Source organism: Poromitra crassiceps (assembly GCF_964638095.1).
Source record: "Poromitra crassiceps genome assembly, chromosome: 18".
NCBI lineage: Eukaryota > Metazoa > Chordata > Actinopteri > Beryciformes > Melamphaidae > Poromitra > Poromitra crassiceps.
In genome coordinates, this window is record NC_139636.1 from 22,031,116 (window position 1) to 22,045,316 (window position 14,201).

General features: G+C 50.1%; 1 protein-coding gene across 1 annotated transcript in view; it reads right to left on the reverse strand.

Moving 5' to 3' along the window:
- Positions 1-14,201, reverse strand: part of tspan9a (tetraspanin 9a) — a gene marked incomplete at its 5' end in the record, with an annotated part of 95,432 nt that overhangs the window by 27,107 nt on the left and 54,124 nt on the right. The gene's annotated exons all lie outside the window — the stretch shown is intronic.

Sequence of the window (14,201 nt, forward strand, 5' to 3'; positions counted from 1 at the left end):
GCCAGGAAGTGAGTGGTGACATTTTCGCCCGCACCTAATAGAATGAAATACCCAAAGCAATTCTGCTGTGAATAAAAAAAAAACCAATGAGGTAAAATAACCATGGTAAATCATGTGGCGTGTCCCTTCTTTTGCTCCATCCACATCCCCCTCCCCTCCTTGCTTTCGCATCCTCGCACTGGTGCTCCACAACACATTAATGCCTGTCAGCAATACTGTATGTACTATATATATATACAGTATATATATACAGATGCTAACAACAACAACGCTGCAGTGTGAGCCAATCAACACAACACACACAGGTACACACACATTCACACAGGCACATACGATGAGTCAGGATGCATGGATAAACATGAACTGCGTTTTAATGAAACGCAATAAATAATTAATCCCCCACCACACGCTGCGCTAGTTTGCTTGAACTGACATACCGGAACTGACAAATAGCGCAGTGTGACACCGCACCTGCCTGGAAACGCCTTGAGAACGAGCTGCTGTACTTTCAAGTTTGACTAATGGCATGTGTCCCTCCCTGATTCCCCGCTGATCAGCAACGCCGCACACCCACCACGCTGCACACACCCACCACGCTGCACACACCCACCACACTGCACACACCCACCACACTGCACATACCCACCACACTGCACACACCCACCACACTGCACACACCCACCACACTGCACATACCCACCACACTGCACACACCCACCACACTGCACACACCCACCACACTGCACATACCCACCACACTGCACACACCCACCACACTGCACACACCCACCACACTGCACATACCCACCACGCTGCACACACCCACCACACTGCACACACCCACCACACTGCACATACCCACCACACTGCACACACCCACCACGCTGCACACACCCACCACACTGCACATACCCACCACGCTGCACATACCCACCACACTGCACATACCCACCACGCTGCACATACCCACCACGCTGCACACACCCACCACACTGCACACACCCACCACACTGCACATACCCACCACACTGCACACCCACCACACTGCACACACCCACCACGCTGCACATACCCACCACACTGCACACACCCACCACACTGCACATACCCACCACACTGCACACCCACCACACTGCACACACCCACCAAGCTGCACATACCCACCACACTGCACATACCCACCACGCTGCACACACCCACCACGCTGCACATACCCACCACACTGCACACACCCACCACACTGCACATACCCACCACACTGCACACCCACCACACTGCACACACCCACCACGCTGCACACACCCACCACGCTGCACATACCCACCACACTGCACACACCCACCACGCTGCACATACCCACCACACTGCACACACCCACCACACTGCACATACCCACCACACTGCACACCCACCACACTGCACACACCCACCACGCTGCACATACCCACCACACTGCACACACCCACCACACTGCACACACCCACCACACTGCACACACCCACCACACTGCACATACCCACCACGCTGCACATACCCACCACGCTGCACACACCCACCACACTGCACACACCCACCACACTGCACACACCCACCACGCTGCACACACCCACCACGCTGCACACACCCACCACGCTGCACATACCCACCACACTGCACATACCCACCACGCTGCACATACCCACCACACTGCACACACCCACCACGCTGCACATACCCACCACACTGCACACACCCACCACACTGCACACACCCACCACACTGCACATACCCACCACACTGCACACACCCACCACACTGCACACACCCACCACGCTGCACATACCCACCACACTGCACACACCCACCACACTGCACATACCCACCACACTGCACATACCCACCACACTGCACACACCCACCACACTGCACATACCCACCACACTGCACACACCCACCACACTGCACACACCCACCACGCTGCGCACACCCACCACGCTGCGCACACCCACCACGCTGCACATACCCACCACGCTGCACACCCACCACGCTGCACATACCCACCACACTGCACACACCCACCACGCTGCACATACCCACCACACTGCACACACCCACCACACTGCACATACCCACCACACTGCACACCCACCACACTGCACACACCCACCACGCTGCACATACCCACCACACTGCACACACCCACCACACTGCACACACCCACCACACTGCACACACCCACCACGCTGCACATACCCACCACACTGCACACACCCACCACGCTGCACACACCCACCACGCTGCACATACCCACCACACTGCACATACCCACCACACTGCACACACCCACCACACTGCACACACCCACCACACTGCACACACCCACCACACTGCACACACCCACCACACTGCACACACCCACCACGCTGCACACACCCACCACACTGCACACACCCACCACACTGCACACACCCACCACGCTGCACATACCCACCACGCTGCACATACCCACCACGCTGCACATACCCACCACGCTGCACATACCCACCACGCTGCACATACCCACCACGCTGCACATACCCACCACGCTGCACATACCCACCACGCTGCACATACCCACCACGCTGCACACACCCACCACGCTGCACACTCCCACCACGCTGCACATACCCACCACGCTGCACATACCCACCACGCTGCACATACCCACCACGCTGCACATACCCACCACGCTGCACACACCCACCACACTGCACACACCCACCACGCTGCACATACCCACCACGCTGCACATACCCACCACGCTGCACACACCCACCACGCTGCACACTCCCACCACGCTGCACACACCCACCACGCTGCACATACCCACCACGCTGCACACACCCACCACACTGCACATACCCACCACGCTGCACATACCCACCACACTGCACATACCCACCACGCTGCACATACCCACCACGCTGCACATACCCACCACGCTGCACACACCCACCACGCTGCACATACCCACCACGCTGCACACACCCACCACGCTGCACACACCCACCACACTGCACACACCCACCACGCTGCACACACCCACCACGCTGCACACACCCACCACGCTGCACACACCCACCACGCTGCACACACCCACCACACTGCACAGTGCACACCCACCACACTGCACAGTGCACACCCACCACACTGCACACACACACCACGCTGCACATACCCACCAAGCTGCATACACCCACCACACTGCACACACCCACCACGCTGCACACCCACCACGCTGCACATACCCACCACGCTGCACACCCACCACACTGCACATACCCACCACGCTGCACACACCCACCACACTGCACACACACACCACGCTGCACACACCCACCACGCTGCACACACCCACCACACTGCACATACCCACCACGCTGCACACACCCACCACACTGCACACACACACCACGCTGCACATACCCACCACGCTGCACACACCCACCACACTGCACACACCCACCACGCTGCACACACCCACCACACTGCACACACCCACCACACTGCACACACCCACCACGCTGCACACCCACCACGCTGCACACCCACCACGCTGCACACACCCACCACGCTGCACACACCCACCACGCTGCACACACCCACCACACTGCACACACCCACCACGCTGCACATACCCACCACACTGCACACACCCACCATGCTGCACACACCCCCCACGCTGCACACACTCACCATGCTGCACACACCCACCACACTGCACACACCCACCATGCTGCACACACCCACCACACTGCACACACCCACCACGCTGCACACACCCACCACACTGCACACACACACCACGCTGCACACACCCACCACACTGCACACACACACCACACTGCACACACACACCACACTGCACACACCCACCACGCTGCACACACCCACCACACTGCACACACACACCACGCTGCACACACCCACCACACTGCACACACACACCACGCTGCACACACCCACAACGCTGCACACACCCACCACGCTGCACACACCCACCACGCTGCACATACCCACCACGCTGCACACACCCACCACGCTGCGCACACCCACCACGCTGCACACACCCACCACGCTGCGCACCCCCACCACGCTGCACACACCCACCACGCTGCACACCCACCACGCTGCGCACACCCACCACGCTGCACACACCCACCACGCTGCGCACACCCACCACGCTGCACACACCCACCACGCTGCACACACCCACCACGCTGCACACACCCACCACACTGCACACACCCACCACACTGCACACACCCACCACGCTGCACACACCCACCACGCTGCACATACCCACCGCGCTGCACACACCCACCACACTGCGCACACCCACCACGCTGCACACACCCACCACACTGCACACACACACCACGCTGCACACACCCACCACACTGCGCACACCCACCACGCTGCACACACCCACCACGCTGCACACACCCACCACGCTGCACACCCACCACGCTGCACACACCCACCCACAAAACAAAGTGACTTAAAAGCACATTGCAAAGTTAACAAAACAAGCAGACGGCTGAAAAGTGGCTCTGAGCTATACTAGCTGATGACATGTGAGTGGAATGTGTGTCTGTAAATGAGTGTTGGGGAGAGGGGAGGGGGCGCGTCTCTCAGCATGGGGTGCTGAGAGATGCCCCCCGTCTAATGAGTCCTATAGGATCTAGACACACATAAACCATGAGCCAGTGAAAGAGTTCAACCAGCCCCCCTCTGCTCTGCCCGCTGACTGCACTGTCTGCTCTCATTAACCCCGTGACCTTTCGTCTGCACGGAGTGGCTTGCACACACACACACGCATACAGGCGGATACAAGTGAAGCTCGCCCTCTCTCTGGGAGTTGAGGAACAGCGAGCTACATTTCTTCTTCTTATCGCACACCGAGGACACAGACAGAGAAAGGCTGTATTGTGTGTTCGCGATTCTCTGTGTTCCAACACACACAGACTCGAGTGCTCGAGCGAGGTTGAAAGACAGGCCGCGTCACCCCTCAGACAGGCAGTGCAAGTCAAAAAAAGACGCAATGAAATGAACACACAGAGAGAGAGAGAGAGGGACAGAGAGAGAGAGAGAGAGAGGGAGGGAGAGAGAGAGAGAGAGAGAGAGAGAGAGAAGCAGAGGAAAAATTAGGTGCAATGGATGTTTTAGTGCTGCAAGAGGGCCTTTCAATCGTCTGTCGTCTTAATAATTCAGAACTATTCGATGGGAGGCACCCGGCGGCCATTTATGCCCTCCGGCCGATTAAAAAATGAAATGAAATGAACGCTGGTAAAGGTCACCTCTTTATGCAGAGTGGCCAATATTGAAAATTTGCAGTTGACGTCCTTCAGGAGGCCAGATTATATAGAGCGTGAGTACAGGGCCTTGTTGGGAAGCAGGGGAGGAGTGGGACAGTTAGATGGAGTGGATTTACAGCTACAGCATAGTGAGGGGAGGGGAGCTTTAGGAGACCAGGTGGGGAGGGACAACTGCTCCTGCACTTCATTGTGTTTAACGCCCAGTGAAGGGTGCTCGTCCAACTGTGTCGCTGCCTGAAGTGACTGTGAAAGCAGCCGGCCCCCCCGGCCGCTCAGTCTGTCTGATCTGTCTGTTAGCACCTGCCTGCCAGCAGCATATAGCCTCATCTCCAGCCCACTTCCACTACAACTAGTCCTACAACACTGCCAGCAGCACCACACCTCTGCGTCAGCGCCAAAGGTAAGACCTATAAGCTGGGATCTCTGGTAGCATGACCTTCTGGCACGTAAGGTTGAGCTGGAGCTGGAGCCTCTCCGCTGAGCCCCTGATCTTCTTTTAATTGCGGGAGACGTCCCCAGCTGCAGGGACGGATTAAGGAATGGGAGAGAAACCCTACATATGTGGATGTAAACAGTCATCGAGACGCCTTTACGGTTAGCAGGATTGTCACCGCTAATACAGCAATTACCTCCCAGTTGCTGCAGGCGTATGATTAGCATTTGTGTAGGGGGAATGGATTGGGCTATTATTGTAGTCTCTCGGTTGGGGAAATGCAACAATAACACTTTCTTCAATAGTGTTCCAATTCAATTGTGGTCTGGGTGCTGATGAACAGTACTCACATTATGCATAATGATGATGTGGGGGACTGGCAAAAAACTATCCAAACGCCACTCACAACTTGACCCGGTTTGACCCGACACTAATGATGTGGCCGTACTGGAGACTGAGCGGTGCTGCTGCTGTGGAACTGGCACACCTCTGCAGGGCCCGAGCCCGCTCTGTTGAGCCACTCAGGCTGATGCACGGCAGCTTCCACAGCTACACTCCTGCAAATTTGAACAAGCTTCAACAGGAGATGGAAGTTGTTTTCTTTAGTAGACGGCGCTCAAATATGTACTATTTGTTTTGTTTGTCGTCGCTATCAAACAAAGCCATTGGAAAAACACTGTCAAAACAGCAGCCTGCTTTGTCTGGCTGAAGCCAGCAGGCACAGAGACAAGTGGAGAAATAAACGTCGTCCCCATTCATCACACTGAAGGTAGGCTGATAGCGACATCTCTTCCAATGCCGCAGTCTGAACATCTTTCAAGTTTAGAAAACAAATCGTAATGCCCTTAACATTGAATTGAGTTCAGAAAAGTTACTTTTTTCCAAATCAAGTGAAAAGAGTCCGAGCTGAGTGTCCGGGAGGATGTCTGACCTTTTCATGCATGTTAGACAATCTTTCAAGGGCAACACCAGTGAGTCAGTGTCTAAAATGTCATCCTGTGACAGAGGGAGAGGAGCACAGCACACCTGCTGGGGAGAAAATGAACTTTTTCAACCAATTGGAGGACATGGGATGTTGCTGTTGGTCCCCGCAACAGGTTCAAGGTGAGAATAATTGCAACAACATGAAGCAACTTCAACTTCAGAGGTCAACTAGGTCAACCAAGGGAGGGGGAGAGCCAATTAAAAGCCAGAGAGATTGGATAAACATGGGAGATGTGTGTGTGTGTGTGTGTGTGTGTGTGTGTGTGTGTGTGTGTGTGTGTGCGTGCGTGTGTGTGTGTGTGTGTGTGTGTGTGTGTGAGAGAGAGAGAGTTGAGAGGGAGAGAAGAAGAAGAAAATAGAGGCTGACCCTTCATGCGAGTGGCTGCCTCTGAGAATGATCAGTTGCTGTGGTAGTGGGCTCAGTGACACGGAGCCACCCGTCAGGACGCCACGTCAATCTCCCCCCTGGCTCTGCCTGGGGGTGGGGGGGTGAAGGGTGTGGGTGGGGGGTGCAGGGTCGGGGGGGAGGGGGGGCAGGGTGGGTGGGTACGTGACTGGAAAGCGGCCCGGGAGTGGGAGCGCCGACCATTTTCACACTCACCAGAGCTGGGAGAGGAGAGGTCACTGTGGGAGCGCCTGCCTGTCGTAAAGCCTCAAGAATGATGGATTTTGTCAAATTAGCGCCGTCATCTTGGACCGTTCTCATTATCATGAGGGGTCGACTGCCCCAGTGAGGGAGGTGGGGAAGCTTGAGCAAGTGCAAGTTATCTGTGTGTGTGTGTGTGTGTGTGTGTGTGTGTGTCTGTGTCTGTGTAAGGGTCTAAGGGTGTGTGTGCGCGTGTGCTGAAGTTGACCCTCTGAACTCGTCTCCTACTTAGGTTTATCGGCCTGACAGGCCTGAGTTTACGGCTCGGTGCCGAGAGTAAAATAATGTGTGGTCGATGAAGAAGCCATCATTCGCTTTACTCAAAACATTCCTCCAGAGAGCAGGCTGTGCCAAAAGCAAGCTTTGCTTTGAGGAACCAGCCAGCCGCTCTGCCACAACAGCACAATAAAGCAGAGGAGAGGGGAAAAGGTCATCCTGGCTGAGACACTTGTTCACTTTACGATCCATTTTGCCCTTCTCTGCTGCAGCATCTTTCTTTCTGATCGCAGAAAACGTGTGTGTGCTGCCAGGGAAAAAGGTACATTGCACGCGAGATGCCTCGTATATTATATGTACCTGTTCCCCTTGCAGCACGCATGGTTTTCTTCCTCTGCGAGGGCAGTTAGCACACATTGATTTTGTCCCGAGAGGTGACGACAGTCGACGGAGGATGTTCACCTTGGGACGGCGAGCCTGTGATTCATGTCACCCTATATAGTTTTTATATAAGGATAAAATGGTGAGGAGCAGGGAAACAGAATCACATAACAGCAAGCATAAGCAAACAAGCTTGAAAGTAATAAATAATAAATAATAAAAAGGACAATTTGTATTTTCTGCCCTGTAGCACACAGTAAGTCTTGTAAACAGTAGAGTCTCTGGAGACTGGAGTCTTTTCTGGCTCATTTTTACTAAGAACAGTTCTGCCTCATGATTCACGGATTGCTTAACACATTGAATGCCAGCCATGTTTTCATTCCTGTAGGTAAGTTGTGCCAGGGGTGTTTTTGACGATTCTGGCTCATTTTAGCAACAGCCGAGGATTCTTTTCTGTTAAGAATTCATGAACACCAATCATCTAAAAATAACTAATAGAATGTGTGCTTTCTCTGTCTAAAAGAGTTAGTTTGCAGAGTTAGTAGTTATGTAGATATTAGCCGTTGAGTACAGCATGGTTTCAGCGTCTGGAAATTTATTCAGAGATAAATGGCTTTTTGTGAAACAGTCACTTTAACCATTCATTTTTGGCATCAGTAAGACCGTCAGACATTCTAAACAATAGTTTTGAACAGTAATTTCCTCCATAACAACAGGAAACACCCCTCTCATTCAAACTCCTCCCTCCGTGTGTCTTCTCCTCCTTCCTCCTGGCTGTACAGCGGGCGTGTCAGAAGCGCTTTTGCTGCTGCCTGCCTGTGTGCCTGCCTGCCTGCTTGCGTGCGTGCGGACGCTCCTTGTGCGAGTCAAGATGGGCCGGGGAATGCGTGGGCGATGGGCAGATGTTGATTATGGCCTTTCTGAGGTGTTTCAAAGTGTGTTTCACCTATGATCTATTTTGCAAATCGCTCTCCGCTCTCTGTGTGCTGCTGCCGGTGCGCGGCCGCTCTCAGGCAAGACAAGTCTTGAGTGGATTACTGTAAAATCGCCACGGCATTTCCTTGAACGGCTTGGTCCCGCGGCAGTTTTTTCTTTGATTTCGGTCGTCTGGGGGAGCACTGTCAACACTTAGTGGGTCGGTAAAATAGATTATACACATTATCTTGCTCCAATAGTGATCTCGAAGATGTAAAAGTTGTTGATTGATGTTCCACCGTCAAAAAAAAAAAAATGTTTATGTAAGACGAGTAAACTCGGCTCTGGCACTTAAGCGTTGGATTATGTAAGACGAATTATTTCGGCTATGGCACTTAAGGTGTTAAGAATGTCAGCTTTTATGTGTGTGTTTTTTTTTTTTTTTTTTTTTACTTTTTATTGACAGATTATTATACATACTTGCATTGTATACATTGTAGATATGTACTGCCATAGATTTTTTTTTTTTTTAGACAAATAAAATAAAAGACAAAACCACAACAGCCGCAACAGCAGCAACAAAACAAACAAACAAAAACAAAAGACAAACAAACAGAACAGGGAGTCAACTTTTCATTATACATTCATCTTGGATCCAGAAAAAATAAAATCTGGCCTAATGGGTGTTATATATTGAACCCAGCATTCCCATCTTGAGGTAAATTGTTCTACTTTATGATTTGATAACAGCAGTTAGTCTTTCCATCTTATATATATCCATCGTAATATTAATCCATTCTTTCACTTTAAGGCTTTCCTGTGATAACCACTTCCTGGTGAGAGCTTTTTCACCAGCTACCAGCAATATATTAATCAAATATCTGTCTTCTTTCAACCAGTCTTCCGATATACCAAAATACATCGTTTTACTATCTAGGGGTATTACACATTCGAAAACCTCCTGTATAGCTTCGTGAATCTGTTTCCAATAACCCCTGATAACGGGGCAGTCTCAAAAGACATGATAGTGATGTGCTATTTGACTTCCACAGTTTCTCCAGCAAGAAGATGAGTTATTATCATAGTGAGCTTTCTTAGATGGTGTAATAAAATATCTAATGATGCATTTCCATGTGAATTCCCTCCATATTTGTGATCTAGTACACTTCCATTGATATCCCCACATTGTTGTCCATTCTTTCTCAGATATAGCCATTCCTCCTTCATTTTCCCATTTTTCTCTTATATATGAGGTAGAATAGCTTTTATGTGTTCTAAAAGAAAAGTCATGAATAAAGGTTTTCAGGGTATTTAGCCTCTGTGACAAATGCACTTCAGCAACTGAAACAAAAGGTGACAAACGTAAATGATATATGTCGCATTATTATTCTGTTATTCACCTTGTCCACCTTGTTAATGCCTAATGAAAGCATTGAGTTCTTAACAGAGAGTGTCCTTTCTTCATTATAGCTGACTGAAAGAGATGCAAGGTCACTGCTACTCTCATTAAAAGACAGCCTCACCGCGCAGCAGCCTGATTAGCTGTATCAGACTGACTCTGCATTCAAAGCAACTATTCTGCTGTCAGTGGCTACAGACTGACTGCTGATACCTGTTAGACTGTTATCTATTATGCTGTCAGTGGCTACAGACTGACTGCTGATACCTGTTAGTCTGTTATCTATTCTGCTGTCAGTGGCTACAGACTGACTGCTGATACCTGTTTGTTATCTATTCTGCTGTCAGTTGCTACAGACTGACTGCTGATACCTGATACCTGTTAGTCTGTTATCTAATCTGCTGTCAGTCGCTACAGACTGACTGCTGATACCTGTTTGTTATCTATTCTGCTGTCAGTCGCTACAGACTAACTGCTGATACCTGTTAGTCTGTTATCTCTTCTGCTGTCAGTCGCTACAGACTGACTGCTGATACCTGTTAGTCTGTTATCTCTTCTGCTGTCAGTGGCTACAGACTAACTGCTGATACCTGTTAGTCTGTTATCTCTTCTGCTGTCAGTCGCTACAGACTGACTGCTGATACCTGTTAGTCTGTTATCTATTCTGCTGTCAATGGCTACAGACTGACTGCTGATACCTGTTAGTCTGTTATCTAATCTGCTGTCAGTGGCTACAGACTGACTGCTGATACCTGTTAGTATGTTATCTCTTCTGCTGTCAGTGGCTACAGACTGACTGCTGATACCTGTTAGTCTGTTATCTCTTCTGCTGTCAGTCGCTACAGACTGACTGCTGATACCTGTTAGTCCGTTATCTATTCTGCTCTCAGTGGCTACAGACTGACTGGTGATACCTGTTAGTCCGTTATCTATTCTGCTGTCAGTGGCTACAGACTAACTGCTGATACCTGTTAGTCTGTTATCTATTCTGCTGTCAGTGGCTACAGACTGACTGCTGATACCTGTCTGTTATCATGAGTACGCACATCTCTACACTGCAATATACCAAGCAAAACCAGGTGAAGGAAAATCTGCCAATGCAGTTTAATAAGAATATGACTTTAAGAAAGAAAGTACTTGTTAAGATGGATATACACTACCAGTCAAAAGTTTGGACACACCACACCGCCCCCCCCTTAAACCATTTTCCACATTTTAGAATAATAGTAAAGACATTGGAAAGTGTGACATGACAAATGGAATTGTGCATTCACCAAAAATATGTAAAAAAAATCAAAACTATCTTGTATTTTAGATTCTTTAAAGTAGCCGATCTTTGCCTTGATGGAAAAGCAAAGGCTTTAGAAAGAAATTCATACATAGGCATCAACTTCACTATTTTTCTAAGAATTCTTTTTAAGCATACTCCTTTAGATCAAAGTGACAAGATCATGAAAAGCATACATTCAATCAAGTGTATTATATTTGATATGGGTGGCCCCTAACCCTTGCAATATCAGAGCAATGTGTTTGAGTACATCCCATACAATATTCAGTCTGTTGATGCGATTAGTGCAATAATATGTCGAGGTAAAGCAGGTGGCACATTCCTCTGTTGCATCCTGGAGGCATTTCAAAGGGAGTTGAAGCAATGAAGAAGTTGAATTGGTTGAATGAAATAATAGATGTAGAGCAGTGTTTCTCAAACCTTTTCAGACCAAGGACCACTTAACCAATAAAAAAAAAACTCAGGGACCACCTAACTCCCAAAACATCCCCAAAAACAATAGGCCTACTACTTCAACTGTAAATGACAAATTACAGGCTAATTAAATTACAAATAGCATTAAGGCTGTACAATGAATCAAATTTCTGGCTTCCCACAATTATGAAAACAAGATAACCGATATAAAAAATATATACAATTTATTTGAGTCCATTTATCATTTATTTTTACATTTATTTCTCCTTTTCAGTTCAAATATATTCAAAGTTCAAAGAAAGTTTTTTTAAGTTCAATAAATGCACAATGTTGCCAAAGTCAAATAGGCTATCTGTTGCCATCTTAAAGTTAATAATTCAGTGATGTTTTTGTGTTGAAATAAGTGTTAAATGGCTCTATATTCTGACAGCAATCACTGAAATAGAGTGTTTGGTCAGTAACTTAGAACTCCCAACCCGCGCTGTTGCCTACTCTGTCTCTCTCCTGTAGCCCTGCATGTAGAGTGGACCTATCTCCGCAATCGTAACTCCTAGAGACTCGGGGCTGGTGGCGTTGGATTCGGGGTGAAAAAATAAATATAGCCCTTAATAGGCATCGCGATCTGACCTTCCGTTTCACAGAAAACGTAACATTCCTCTGATTGGATAGTGGGAGGTAAAAAAAAAAGGGAAAAAATATCAATCTACTCGCGGACCACCAGGGTGCGACCACTGTTTGAGAAACACTGATGTAGAGTAATTGGTAGACTTGCTTCACTCTACAAGGCCACGCAGGAACAATAAAAGGACCTGACAGAGGAGCGCAGGCTAGTCGGCAGACTATTACGTACGGGAGTATAGACTCGGCTTTCCAGTAAATACTTCCCGCTCAAGCCTCCTAGGGGCATCCTAGTCATCCCCCAATGAATGCTGCACAGCCAGCGTGCGTCGTATAAGGAGTAAATTATTCACTGGCTGCACTGCTATATGGGGGCTGAGGGGAACAGCGCGTTCAGCCTGAGAGTAAACACTGCCTGGATTCAAAGGGCCAGAGCAGTACACTGAGTGTAAGATTAAAAGGCTACAGTACATCTCCCTTGTTAAAATTTGATTAACCCAATGGAGTCCTGGAGGATCGGCCCCAAGTGTGTGAGATTACACAGAGAGTCGCCCTGACCGACCGACAGACACACAATACAGAGAGAGAGAGAGAGAGCCAGCCAGGCTTTCTACGCTAGCAACACATCCACTTTTATGTGCGGGCAATTAGTTTGCATTGGGTCAAAATGTGAGGTAGCACTCACAACGTGTGGAGAACTCTCCCCTGGCTTTAATCCGCCCGCTCTCTGGGTGCTCTAAACAAATGAATACTGTGTACACCGGCTTTTCCCGCTCCTCCACGCGGCTTCTGAGTGAAAATGCTTCTGTGCAGAAAGAAATGTTTCCATAGAGGCAGTGTGTTCCCTTCCTCCATCTCAGGCTCAGTCAAGCATCCAGATGCAGCGCGATGCCGTTAACTGTGGTGCTTCTGTGTGCAAGGCTTGGATGAGCTTCCTGAAGAGAAGTCTACTCTGTTTAGGGTTCTTTAGTGACACCCCCTTTTCATGCTGCAGGGAGAGCTGAGGCCAGCCTCCCATCTCTCTCTCTCTCTCTCTCTCTCTCTCTCTCTCCCCTCTCTCTCCCCCCTCACTCTCTCTCCCGCTCTCCCGCTCTCTCCTCTCTCTCTCTCTCTCTATCCCGAGAAGAGCTGAAAGGTCCATTGATGGCAAAGTGACTCTAAATCAATGGGGCCAGGAAGGATTAAAGACAGGCGAGCCTTTCTCTGCCTGTCCAGAGCCATCTGTCTGCACTGACACACCCACTCTCTTTAAGCGACCGAATGACTACCTCCACCGTTAGAGGACAACACTCGGAAAGAAAGCCAGGACAACACACAGGATACAAAGACTTGTCGACATTCTCAGGGTAATTCTGCTGTTAGATCTGCAGCACCAGCAGCCCAACAAGCATCTTCAATCAGCCCAGGCACCCACAGGCACTTCAATGATGCATTGAGACCAAGGAGAGAGGGGGACCAAGGGGAGAGGGGGACCAAGGAGAGAGGGGGACCAAGGGGAGAGGGGGACCAAGGGGAGAGGGGGACCAAGGAGAGAGGGGGACCAAGGAGAGAGGGGGACCAAGGGGAGAGGG